Source organism: Oncorhynchus keta, chromosome 24, assembly GCF_023373465.1.
Source record: "Oncorhynchus keta strain PuntledgeMale-10-30-2019 chromosome 24, Oket_V2, whole genome shotgun sequence".
Classification (NCBI taxonomy): Eukaryota; Metazoa; Chordata; class Actinopteri; order Salmoniformes; family Salmonidae; genus Oncorhynchus; species Oncorhynchus keta.
The window spans coordinates 45,818,123-45,831,010 of NC_068444.1; the positions used below are offsets into that span (position 1 = coordinate 45,818,123).

Genomic DNA, 12,888 nt, shown 5'->3' on the forward strand with positions numbered 1-12,888 from the left:
CCTAGTGGCCTTCAACACAGATAAGTCCTTGCCACCTACTGGACTTTGGTGGCATCTCTTTCTCTCTTTGGGATTTCTGAGAAAAGTGGAGAATGGACGAACTAGCCTATATTCCTTACCTCCGTCTACCTCTGCACGTTTTAGCCGTGGATGTTGGGCGAGGTGCGAAGGACAGTTATGGGGGCTTTCGAGCTGGTCTTACCCTAACTTTTTTTTTTTAATCTGTGGCCCAGGGTGTTCCAGTCCCTTGCATTCTGCTGCAGACACCTGGTTGGTCACCTTCGCACCGACAACAGCGCAGCAGGACCAAGACGTTTGCGGCGGGGGGCTAATCGCTGCATTACACCCAATCCATAATTCACACAGAGGATTTCACCACCGAGAGAGAATTTAGGCAGCCATGCAGACGGCACACATAGCAACACACCCTTCGGCGACAGGCGACGGCTCAATGACTTCACGTGGGCAGCCAGTCAGCGGCTCTCGCTTCACTCTGCACAGCTATTGTATGCCGGTACCGTCCTCCGTTTTGGGGCAACATGGACGCAGTTTCCAAATTGTGGAGCGGTGTTGATGGAAACTGCCCTAATCGGAGGGCTCTTTGTGGAAAGGGTAGAATCAACAGAGTCGCTGCTGGGTCATTAGGATTGTGTGGGGCTTTGGCTCCATATGTCACAGGAGAGGACGTGAAGAGGGTGGGGGAGGGTGGGAAAGGCAGATGAAGATAAACATTGGCAACGGTGTAATGCCGCTAAATAGGACGCCATATAGGTCATTCAGTACCAGACTCAATTTGCCAGCGGGTTTCACAGAAAACTGATTCCAGGCCAAGTCTCCATCAGTCGAAACATAGAGCCCACAAATAATGAGTCCTTCCAGCAAAGCCTCAGCTCTCACTCTCTTCCTCCCTCACTCGCTCCCTCTCGGTCTCTCAACCCAGTCTCTTGGTTTTGTTCAAAGAAGAAAAAGGGCAAAATACCAGGAGCCAAAAATGACATTAAACCGTGCGACTGCTCCAGAGGGATGAGGGTTTGAAAATGCCAGCAGCCCCTTTTCTCCAAGTGAAACCTCGCCGCTCAGGGTGCTGACAGAGTAATCCGTCGCTATTGTGCATCAGCCGTGCCTGTGCAAAAAGGTTTCACACGTACGGTATGAGGGAATAAAGACCTGTCTGTTGCGTGGAGGCAGCAGGGATTCAGAGACAGCGGGACTACACTACAGTACAGAGAGCAACTAGTCTACGCAGTGTGGTGGCTCGGTCACGACAGTTTCAAGGTGTCACCGACGTTTAGTCACATTCTCGGGTGGAGAAAAGGGGAAAAGTAGACTGCTGTAGTAAGAGTGTTTCCTTAACTACTGATATGATCGGTGTTACGCTGTACAGTACAGCACTCTCTCAGTTCTGGTCTTGATTTGTCCACAAACATTTCTCACTGTGTGTACACAGGTGTGTACGAGCAGAAAAGGAAATATTTGCAGATGGATATACTGTACTTTCAGCACTTTGTGAGACTCTCATTGGGCAACACTTCAGTTATATTGGAACATCGGAGATGGTGTTGCTAAACAGCGAGGTGTTTTGTTTGCCTACCACGGAACAGCAAAAAGAGCTAAATAGAAGTCAAAACAGAATCATATCAAAAGCTATTCTCTTATGAAACAAATACATAAATGCCTCCTTTCTCTGCCCTCCTCCTTTTTAGCCCACTCTCAAAAGCTTCCCTCAGGTTCCAAAGAAATTCCCCCTGATATAACACAACCGGACTCCCCACCGTGCAGACGGCACATCTCCATTTTCTCCCAGATCTAAGACAACAGCCAGTGGATAAAAAAAAAGAAAAGTGGCCTAAATGAGGAAGGGACGGTCATAGTCATTTAGATATTTCATCTGTCTGTCTGAAACGTCAAAACACTGGGGGCTGTAGGCTAGAAATCCCCAGGGTGCCGTTTCTCCTCCTTCACTGAACATTGTCTGTCTGAAATGAGAAGTAGCCCTATTCCTATCGAGGTCCATAGCCAGAAACTGGACTATGACACAGTGAGCTTTAGCCTAGAAATTACACTTCTTCAGGAGATGGGGTCTGTCTATATAGCATTACTGCTAACCTACCATAATATCTCCACAACTACTAGTGTTGTCACGATACCAACATTTCACTAACGATACTGGTACCAGGCCTAGTATCGCGATACCACGGGGGTATCGCTCCATCTCCCATTTATCTTCACAATGTATAATACAATACTGCATAGAATGGCTGAGATGATCATATTTGCAAAAGCCTACCTGTGATTTGGCTGGAGGAATGGAAGGAAGGTACAGTGCCTTGCGAAAGTATTCGGCCCCCTTGAACTTTGCGACCTTTTGCCACATTTCAGGCTTCAAACATAAAGATCTAAAACTTGTTCTTCATGATGCTCTCTGCGCTTTTAACGGACCTCTGAGACTATCACAGTGCAGGTGCATTTATACGGAGACTTGATTACACACAGGTGGATTGTATTTATCATCATTAGTCATTTAGGTCAACATTGGATCATTCAGAAATCCTCACTGAACTTCTGGAGAGAGTTTGCTGCACTGAAGGTAAAGGGGCTGAATACATTTGCACGCCCAATTTTTCAGTTTTTGATTTGTTAAAAAAGTTTGAAATGTCCAATAAATGTCGTTCCACTTCATGATTGTGTCCCACTTGTTGTTGATTCTTCACAAAAAAATACAGTTTTATGTTTGAAGCCTGAAATGTGGCAAAAGGTCGCAAAGTTCAAGGGGGCCGAATACTTTCGCAAGGCACTGTATATACAGTGCCTTCAGAAACTATTCAGACCCCTTGACTTTTTCCACATGTTGTTACCTTACAGCCTTATTCTAAAATGGAGTAAATAAAACATTCATCAAGCTACACACAAATATTCCATAATGACAAAACGGAAAATGTATTAAAAATAAAAAACAGAAATACTTTATTTACATAGGTATTCAGACCCTTTGCTATGAGACTCAAAATTGAGCTCAGGTGCATCATGTTTCCATTACTCATCCTTGAGATGTTTCTACAACTTGATTTGAGTCCTACATGTCCAGGCCCATCTGACGTTTGCTAGAGAGTATTTGGATGATCCAGAAGAAGATTGGGAGAATGTCATAAGGTCAGATGAAACCAAAATATAACTTTTTGGTAAAAACTCAACTTGTCATGTTTGGAGGACAAAGAATGCTGAGTTGCATCCAAAGAACACCATACCTACTGTGAAGCATGGGGGGTGGAAACATCATGCTTTGGGGCTGTTTTCTGCAAAGGGACCAGGACGACTGATCAGTGTAAAGGAAAGAATGAATGGGGCCATGTATCGTGAGATTTTGAGTGAAAACCTCCTTCCATCAGCAAGGGCATTGAAGATGAAACGTGGCTGGGTCTTTCAGCATGACAATGATCCCAAACACACCACCCGTGCAACGAAGGAGTGGCTTCGTAAGAAGCATTTCAAGGTCCTGGAGTGAACTAGCCAGTCTCCACATCTCAACCCCATAGAAAATATTTGGAGGGAGTTGGAAGTCCGTGTTGCCCAGCAACAGCCCCAAAACATCAGTGCTCTAGAGGAGATCTGCATGGAGGAATGGGCCAAAATACCAGCAAAGGTGTGTGAAAACCTTGTTAAGACTTACAGAAAACGTTTGACCACTGTCATTGCCAACAAAGGGTATATCACAAAGTATAGAGATAAACTTTTGTTATTGACCAAATACTTATTTTCCACCATAATTTGAAAATAAATTCATTAAAAATCCTACAATGTGATTTTCTGGATTTTTCTCTCTCATTTTGTCTGTCATAGTTGAAGTGTACCTATGATGAAAATTACAGGCCTCATCTTTTTAAGTGGGAGAACTTGCACAATTGGTGGCTGACTAAATACTTTTTTGCCCCACTGTATATATAGCTACCTTGGTGTCATCATCTAAAATAACTAATTTATAAGACAGTTCTTAGCTGATTAATGGTGGTCGGACCATCTATGTGAAGCTAGCCACAATAAGGATTAGCCACAATAGTGGAATTTTCGGTTAGCCTTCAAAATAAAAGCATGGAATAATTATACTATTTGTATTCATTTGCATCACTTTCAATGACATACTTTAATTTTGAAGGCAAACCGCAAATTCCACTATTGTGCCTATTCCTTATTATGGCTAGCTTCACAATACATAAGCCGGTCTGGTCAAGCCTCACTCGCCAGATGAAACTAGCTAACTGCTTATAACGTTAGCTTTGGGCAACAGGGTTAAGTAGCTGACTAGCTATTTATTTTCATTAACTGAAGTTCAATTTCAATAGGCGAACAACTTGACAAGTGGCAACCTAGCTAATACTCAAGGATTCCAGAATCATTGCTAAGAATAATGAACATGACTGCAGTTTCCACTGGTCATTGTTTTCAGTCTGGTTGTATTGGTGGTAGCTAGGTACCAAGCAAAGCTAGCTACCTCAGAAGTTACGGTCAAAAAAACGCTTTATTACCAATGCGGTATTGTAAACACATCGTTCATGGCCATTATTTGCTTATTTTTTTGTACAGCTTTGACAGTGCTACTGAAACTTTTTTGACACGCAAAGACCCAAATAGCATTTCATAGTATATACATGTCATGAAGCTAATAGCAGTGATGCTATTACTGTGTAACTCCGGTAGGGCAACATCGGAAAAATAGCGCACTTGGTAGTGTTAACCGGTGCTCGACCAGTCAGCGAAAGCCAACATCACCCACGACAGAGAGCGGTTAATTGTCAAGGGCAATGAATTCTATTAACGTGGCTTTAATGGATTTTGCCTTTGAGTTGTCTCGCTGAAATGTTGTTACTCTTTCAAATAACTGCTTGACTTGTTGACTGCTTGATCCTTACAGCAGACATTGTGGGCTAGGTTAGGTGTTGCACGTATAGTGCAACATTTTACGTGGCGTATTTACGTCATGTACATTCGTTATATTGGTATACAAGTCAGCTTTGACATCGGTTTTGCACATCGGGCGTTAAACTAGACATCGGCCAGTACTGATGTCATTTTTTGTGAAATCGGCAATTCCGATATGTTCACCGATATATCGTGCATCCCTACTTTTCATTATAACGTTGGAGGAAATACATTCCCAGCATGTGAGAAATGTTTTTGCTGGACTTATGCTAAACCCTTTGCAATCCCTTTAGCGTTGCTTGCTAGCTAGCGACAGAGATTAGCTGGCTAGTTAGCTACTGCCCTCAGATGTCGTTTTGTAATTGGCTAAATATGCTAATAACAACATTTGAAGAATGCATACTGGCATTTGAATATACCGCGGGAAAAGGGAATCTGGACACGCCGTAGACACAGTAGACATTTAAATGTAGGTGTAGCGTTCGGAATTCCATGATCAGAACTCTATGATCAGAATACTAAAGCTGCATGAACTGTCAAGTCTAGACACAGCCTTTACAAACACAGACAACACTATTGTGACGGCAGAGCAAATAAGGAACCAGCTTCTGTAACCGCAATGAGATCATCTGAGCCACAGAGACTCAATGGCTTGTTTCTTTTTGTGCTCAGGCACGGGTTGGCCCCCTATTATTAAAACTAGGTCCTGGTGCAGAAAAATGAGACGGATACACTTTCATGAAAATAAATCAAATAGATTGTGGATATATGATATGACCTTCAATTAAAAAAAAAATGTAAGAGCAGTATACAGTATCCATAATGTAGATTTATTATAAGCTCCTCCTGAGTGCCTATTTTGGTGAGAGATTAAAACTCACTTTGGTGGCAGCAACTCTTTCTCTCGCAGATGCAGGAACACTGCCATTATTTTTAGCGTGCTAACCTTTGCCCCATTTTCTGGGCTATTCGCGGCATTTGGTACGGATGTCCCACTCTCTAAATTCCATTGTGTGGAGACATACAACCTGAGACGTACACAGTTGGCTGGCTCTCCGTGTGATGATGTAGCAACATTCAGACTCTCCAGAGGAGCACCAGAGGGCATGGCGATTGGCAGACGCCAGACGGCCATCTTGCTTTGCGTCAAAGGAATAGAGTTTGTGGGGGGTATTTCACCCTGCTGCAAGTGGAGAGAATTATGCAGTTTCTGATGAAATATGATGACTTTCCTTGTAATACCTCCATGTACAGAGAGCACATGAACAGGAAACTAGTGTCAAATAAGAATAAAAATGAGGACAGCCTAAAGACGAATAATTCCAGACCGAGAGGTCCTAGATTACCACCTAGGCATCATGTGAAAGAATGCAACCATGGAACAGGCGGAAAAAGAGAAAAACTTTGGGAATGAGAACACCTGCTTGATGAAATCTGGGGTGATTAATGTCCTTGGTTCGATACCTCAATGAATTTATACATGTTCTATTATCAGGGTGTGTGGATGAGACACGAAGAGGGTGGTGGGGAGAGAGTTATTGAGAGAGGGACCGGGAGCTCTTCTCAATATGCTGTGTAACCAGCCAAGCAGAGCACATTGCGAACAAACCATCTGTAGATATAAGTAAAGAGGTGATTACAACAAGCCGGCTCAATTTCTGACAGTCTGACGCTTGGCTGCCTTCATATACCCAGAATTGATTTAAATAAAGAGGCTATGAATATTTTAAAGTAGAACCACCTTAACCTAAGCCATTGCAATCGTCTGTCTGTCTGTCTGTCTGTCTGTCTGTCTGTCTGTCTGTCTGTCTGTCTGTCTGTCTGTCTGTCTGTCTGTCTGTCTGTCTGTCTGTCTGTCTGTCTGTCTGTCTGTCTGTCTGTCTGTCTGTGTCTGTCTGTCTGTCTGTCTGTCTGTCTGTCTGTCTGTCTGTCTGTCTGTCTGTCTGTCTGTCTGTCTGTCTGTCTGTCTGTCTGTCTACAGAGGGAGAACGTCATTATCGATAGTGAGATTACGGACTATAGTCACAACGTCTGCAATTACTAGTCTCCCTTAAGCTCTAATGAATCAATGACACTGTCTGAATCCATTCGGTCCGCTTTGCTTTGTTCATCGAAGTGGGCTTTGCAGCGTAACCCACCCTTGGCTGGGGATTTAGCATCAAACCCAGCTTGCGTACAGTACTCTGACCAATGCCCCTGGCTAACTCTCTGCAAACAAGCCGGAGTCTGTTGTTGGATCCAAGGGTGAGATTGTGAGCATAAACACAATCTCCGCACAAGTATGCTGAATTCCCCTCATGATTGAGGTCTAAAGATGTTCTTACTGTGCCGCCCACATGACATTAAAACCCTTGAAGTCAGCGCTGTTTTTTTGTGTGTACGTGAAACATGTGCAGTGCCAAGTGCCAATACTGAAGGTGATGAACCACACACATTTAGCTCCTTTTAAAAAAACAATAACGAGTGAGTGCGCCGCGTGACCCGGATGCCGCTGGTAACCTGGCTAAGAGAGGCGTCTGTATTTGGTCAATTATGCATATGGCATTAAAGCGATGGCTGCTTTGAAGGTTGACAACAGGGTGCCATTTGAGAAGGCAAGTGACGGCAGGTTGTGAAATGCTGCCTCGCGGCCTTTCCCAGGCACGGCGCTGAACTCCTTTCACCCCGCGCCATTACAAACATACCTTGATGACAAAGCAGGTTATTGATGTGCACCTGAAGGTGAAAGCGGGCGTCGTTCTGTGGAACACTGCGCTCTGGGCTTTCAGCCGTCCGGCAGGGCCACTAAATCACCGTCTGAAGGGCTGACAGGAGCAGGCGGACGCACGTGAGACTGTGTCTGCTGCTCACCCTGTTAAAACAGGGGACCTTGCCCAACACAGGCCTGTCCATCCATCTCGCCTGTCCCATCAGGTTCAAGTCCACACAGTCTCAAGGGAAAAAGACCCTGTCCATAAAAGCACTAAAAGGTTCTCGAGGAGTCTGGACATGAAAGAGTATGCAGAAAATATATAGGGACATGTCATTGACACAAAGGGCAAATGCTGTGGTTCAAAATGGTAGGGTAGCAAAAGGCCTGCAGTATTCTAGTGAAAGAACACAAACCCAAGCACATGACCAGTGATTTACAGTAAACTAATATATACTGAACGAGAATATAAACAACATTTTACTAACTTACAGTTCATATGAGGAAATCAGTTAATTGAAATCAATTCATTAGGCCCAAATTTATGGATTTCAGATGACTAGGAATACAGATGTGCATCTGCTGGTCACAGATACTATGAAAATAATAAAGTAGGGGCATGGATCAGAAATCCAGTCAGTATCTGGTGTCACCGCCATTTGCGTCTTGCAGCGCCACACATCTCCTTCGCACAGATTTGATCAGGCTGTTGATTGTGGGCGGTGGAATGTTGTCCCACTCCTTTCAATGGCTGTGCGAAGTTGCTGGATATTGGCGGGTACTGGAACACACTGCCAGACATGTCAATCCAGAGCATCCCAAACATGCTCAATTGGTGTCATGTCTGGTGAGTATGCAGGCCATGGAAAAACCGGGACATTTTCAGCTTCCAGGAATTGTGTACAGATCATTGCGACATGGGGCTGTGCATTACCATGCAGAAACATGGGGTGATTGTGGTGGATGAATGGGCCTCAGGATCTCGTCACAGTCTCTGTGTGCATTCAAATTGCTGTTGATAAAATGCATGTGTTTGTTGTCCGTAGCTTATGCCTGCCCATACCATAACCCCACCGCCACCATGGGGCACTCTGTTCACAACGTTGACATCAGAAAACCGCTCTCCCACACCTTGCCATACACATGGTCTGGGGCTGTGAGGCCTGTTGGATGTGCTGCCTGATTCTCTAAAACGACATTGGGTGCAGCTTATGGTAGAGAAATTAACATTAAACTCTGGCAACAGCTCTGGTGGACATTCCTGCAGTCAGCATGCCAATTGCATGCTCCCTCAAAACTTGAGACATCTGTAGCATTGTGTAGTGTGACAAAACTGCACATTTTAGAGTGGCCTTTTGTCCCCAGCACAAGGTGCACCTGTGTAATGATCATGTTATTTAATAAGCTTCTTGATATGCCACACCTGTCAGCTGGGTGGATTATCTTGGCAGAGAAATGCTCACTAACAGGGATGTAAACAAATTAGTGCCCAAAAGTTGAGAGAAATAAGCTTTTTGTCTGTATGGAAAATTTCTGGGATCTTTTATTTCAGCTCATGAAATATGGGACCAACACATTACATGTTGCGTTCAGAGTATATAAAACATCAGATTCAAAATGTGAATCCATTCTACCACAAGCCTGGTTGGATGACCATTTTCCCCACAGTTGTTATGCTCAGCATCTCCACATTGCAGTGTTACAAAACACCAGCTTTTTGGGGGTTTAGTGGAACTGATGTCTTTTTATGCAAAGTTATTTATGAACTCTTTCAAGTCCCTGATGCATAATGCCAGGTGCAGCTTGTATGTCAGGGGCGGAAACAATATCCATAGCTCATTTGCAAAGCCAACACCACAATCGTTTGGCAATCGCAGCGTCAAAACAGACCAGCCACAGTTTCCATGCGCTGTAATAACAGCACAAACAATTACAGGGCAGTCTCGCTACGCTGTATGACGCTGTAAGTCCTCAGCCCTAGGAGAAACCGCACGGGTTTACACTTCAAGCAAACTGGAACTCTTCCCCTTAAACTAATTCCCTCTTCACTCGCCCTGCCCAAAATTGCTCCGGCTATTACAGTCCTTAGCATTGGAAAACAAAAATACCATCTGTTTTTTCTACCAAATTCCCCCCACTCCGAAAGGACTTCCGCACTTAAATACCACGAGTCCGATTAGGCAAGCACTTAACCCCCCTCCAATACAGGCGATTAGAGCCAATAGGTCAGTATTTGGCAGCTCTGCCTTGATAAAAAAAAAAAAAAATTTAAAAAGAGAGTCAGTCAAAACTCTGCTCCATGGGCTGGTGTCGGCGCGCAAACCCAACAAACCATACGACAGCCTCAGAGATGGAGTCCAAGCCGGAGTCCTCTCGCAGTGACTGGAGCCCACCATGTGTCATCCTTACCCCACCACCAACCCCCCTCCCTGTGCAGTGTGTGACAGTCATGTGAAAAGGGCCATGCGCATTCCTTCATGCATGAGCCAGTAATTGCTGTAAGGATTCTGGCGGCAGCAGCCCTCTTGAAAGGAATGGAATCAAGTGCATTTAAATCAGCTTGAACCCGTCCATGAGACCTGGCATCGTTCTACAACACAATAACAGATTACTACTGCGGTTGTTGTTCCCTTTGATGAACGCGACTCACTGACATGTCTGGATAGTGATATAACACCGCTCACATGGAGCATGTCAATATATAATACGGTGACTAGTGGCACAGCTGATCATGTTTCTTAGAGGCAGGTTTAGACCGATTTCACTCAATGTACTCAGAGTTGAGAGGACTTCTGAAGGGTCATCTGATGAATAATGGAGATAGGTGCACCAGACATTGGACTATCCTAGCCCTCTTTGGTTAAGATATATCCCCCCCGCAAATAGAAACAAAATCTTGTACTACTATGGCTGTTTTTTAAATATTTTTTTTTAACCCGTGATCCAATAAGCCTCCAAAGCCATGTGATGACACCAAATGACATTATGTACACCCCCACCGACTCCCTACCCTCCGACTCCCTCCAACCCCCCTCAGTTTCCCCCATTGGGCACTAAACTTTTTATCGTGTCCAGGCAGTAAGGCAGACCTCTTCCCCACTACTCCTTTGAGAACAACAAATGTGTGCCAGAGCTTGGGATCAGAGGTCTTTTCCTGGTTTTCCCCTCAGCTAGCCTTTCGCATAGTCGCTCACATGGTTCAAATCAATGCCACGACTCGAGCCGCTCACTGGACCAATACAATAACAGTGTAAACGGTGGAGTCCACAGCTCAGTAAGGGCTTTTGCTGCCTGTGTTGTGTTGCCGAGGAGTATTGATTTAACCCTAGTAGAGATGTAACCTCCCAAACAAGACCAGCAGCATGTGAGGAGTTTCAGTCTGTGATTGGTGTTGTTCTCAATATGTTTCTCAGTGTCTAATCCCCATCTCTGTCCAAACCTTATGGCTTTTAGTAAACACAGAATCAGGTCAGGCAGGACGGATATTCATATGAAAAACCCTGGGGCCTGGGTACATTTGTCAATACCCTGATGAGAAATACACATGTTCTCATTTACATAGTCCAGATTTACTGAGGATTTTCTCCGTTCTCAGGATATGAGAGGCTGTTTTGGTCACTCAGCAGTAATGAACAAGCAGACCACGTCTACCTTAAAGTCCCAGTGTGCTTTGTCACTAGTGGCACAGCAGGTTACCCCCAGCGGAGGTAGAGAATGGTACTTTGTTGCCACAATAAAATTATCTCCATTATTCCAGATATAATCTAGAGCCAATTCTGTGAGTGCAGCAGGGGGGGGACCATTTTCCTCCACCTGTACACTGTTTATAGAATAAATAATAACTTCTGATGACGTGGTCATTGAAGCACTTCTTTTTTTATTGACTTATATGCTATATGTTCAGCAATATGCCACTATCCCCATTTGACATATGGGGATAGCCACAACTGTCAGTAAGAGTGTCCATGATTGAGTCTATGAATCTCTTCCTTCAAAGAATCATGGACATGGAATCGTGGACACTCTTACTGACTGTTGTGGCTGCTTTGTGTGATTTATTGTTGTCTCTACCTTCTTGCCCTTAGTGCTGTTGAGAGACTCTAGACCTGCTCGGACTTTTTTTGATGCCATTTCCGGTCACAACTTGCAGACTTGTTTACGTGTTGCTGTGCGTTTTGTTGCCAACCTTACTTTGCTACCTGACAACTTTACGTTTTTTACTTTTTAATTACCGTTTGTATTTTTAGTTTTCCCTCACTCAACTTTTTTCCATTCAACTTTTCACTTCGGGCGCTTTATCTGGACGTGGTTCGTCAGGACCTCCAACAGCCGAAGCTAAGTAGTAACATTAACATGATGCCTTCTAATTGCAGTCGCTGTACTCATAATATACAGGAGAACGATCGCCTTACGGCGAAGATAGCCGAGTTGCAAGCCCAGCTTCAGACGCAATCGTTAGGCAAGGGTCATTTCAGTGTAGGAAAGGATGAAACAGCGTCTGTGCCACCAGTAAGTACAGATAGTAACGTTAGTATAAATCCCCTCACACGGTCCCCGCAGCCGGACAATTTTCTCATGGTTTCTGGAGGGAACTGCTGTAGGAATGCTCAACCGGTGTCGCTCATTCAGCCGACAGAAACTTTCAACAGGTTTCCCCCATTAAGGAGCGAGTCGGAGTCTGAGGCCGAGCCTTCTCTTGTCTCTACTCCTCCCGTTACGGGGTGTGAGACGCCGAAGCTTCCCACCATTAGCTCTGACAAATTGAAATCCCTAGTCATTGGTGACTCCATTACCCGCAGTATTAGACTTAAAACGAATCATCCAGCGATCAAACATTGTTAACATGGGGCAGGGCTACCGACGTTAAGGCTAATCCGAAGGTGGTGCTGGCTAAAGCTAAAACTGGCGAGTGTAGAGAGTATAGAGTTATTGTTATCCACGTCGGCACCAACGATGTTAGGATGAAACAGTCAGAGGTCACCAAGTGCAACATCGCTTCAGCGTGTAAATCAGCTAGAATGATGTGTCGGCATTGAGTAATTGTCTCTGGCCCCCTCCCAGTTAGGGGGAGTGATGAGCTCTACAGCAGTCTCACAACTCAATCGCTGGTTGAAAACGGTTTTCTGCCCCTCCCAAAAGATAGAATTTGTAGATAATTGGCCCTCTTTCTGGGACTCAACCACCAACAGGACCAAGCCTGGCCTGCTGAGGAGTGACGGACTCCATCCTAGCTGGAGGGGTGCTCTCATCTTATCTACCAACATAGACAGGTGCTCTAACCCCTC

The 12,888-nt window shown here is 44.6% G+C and overlaps 1 protein-coding gene across 5 annotated transcripts in view; it reads right to left on the reverse strand.

The window, feature by feature from the left end:
* The window catches only part of LOC118357613 (retinoic acid receptor alpha-like), a 238,458-nt gene that overhangs the window by 41,321 nt on the left and 184,249 nt on the right, over positions 1–12,888 (reverse strand). The window lies entirely within an intron of this gene.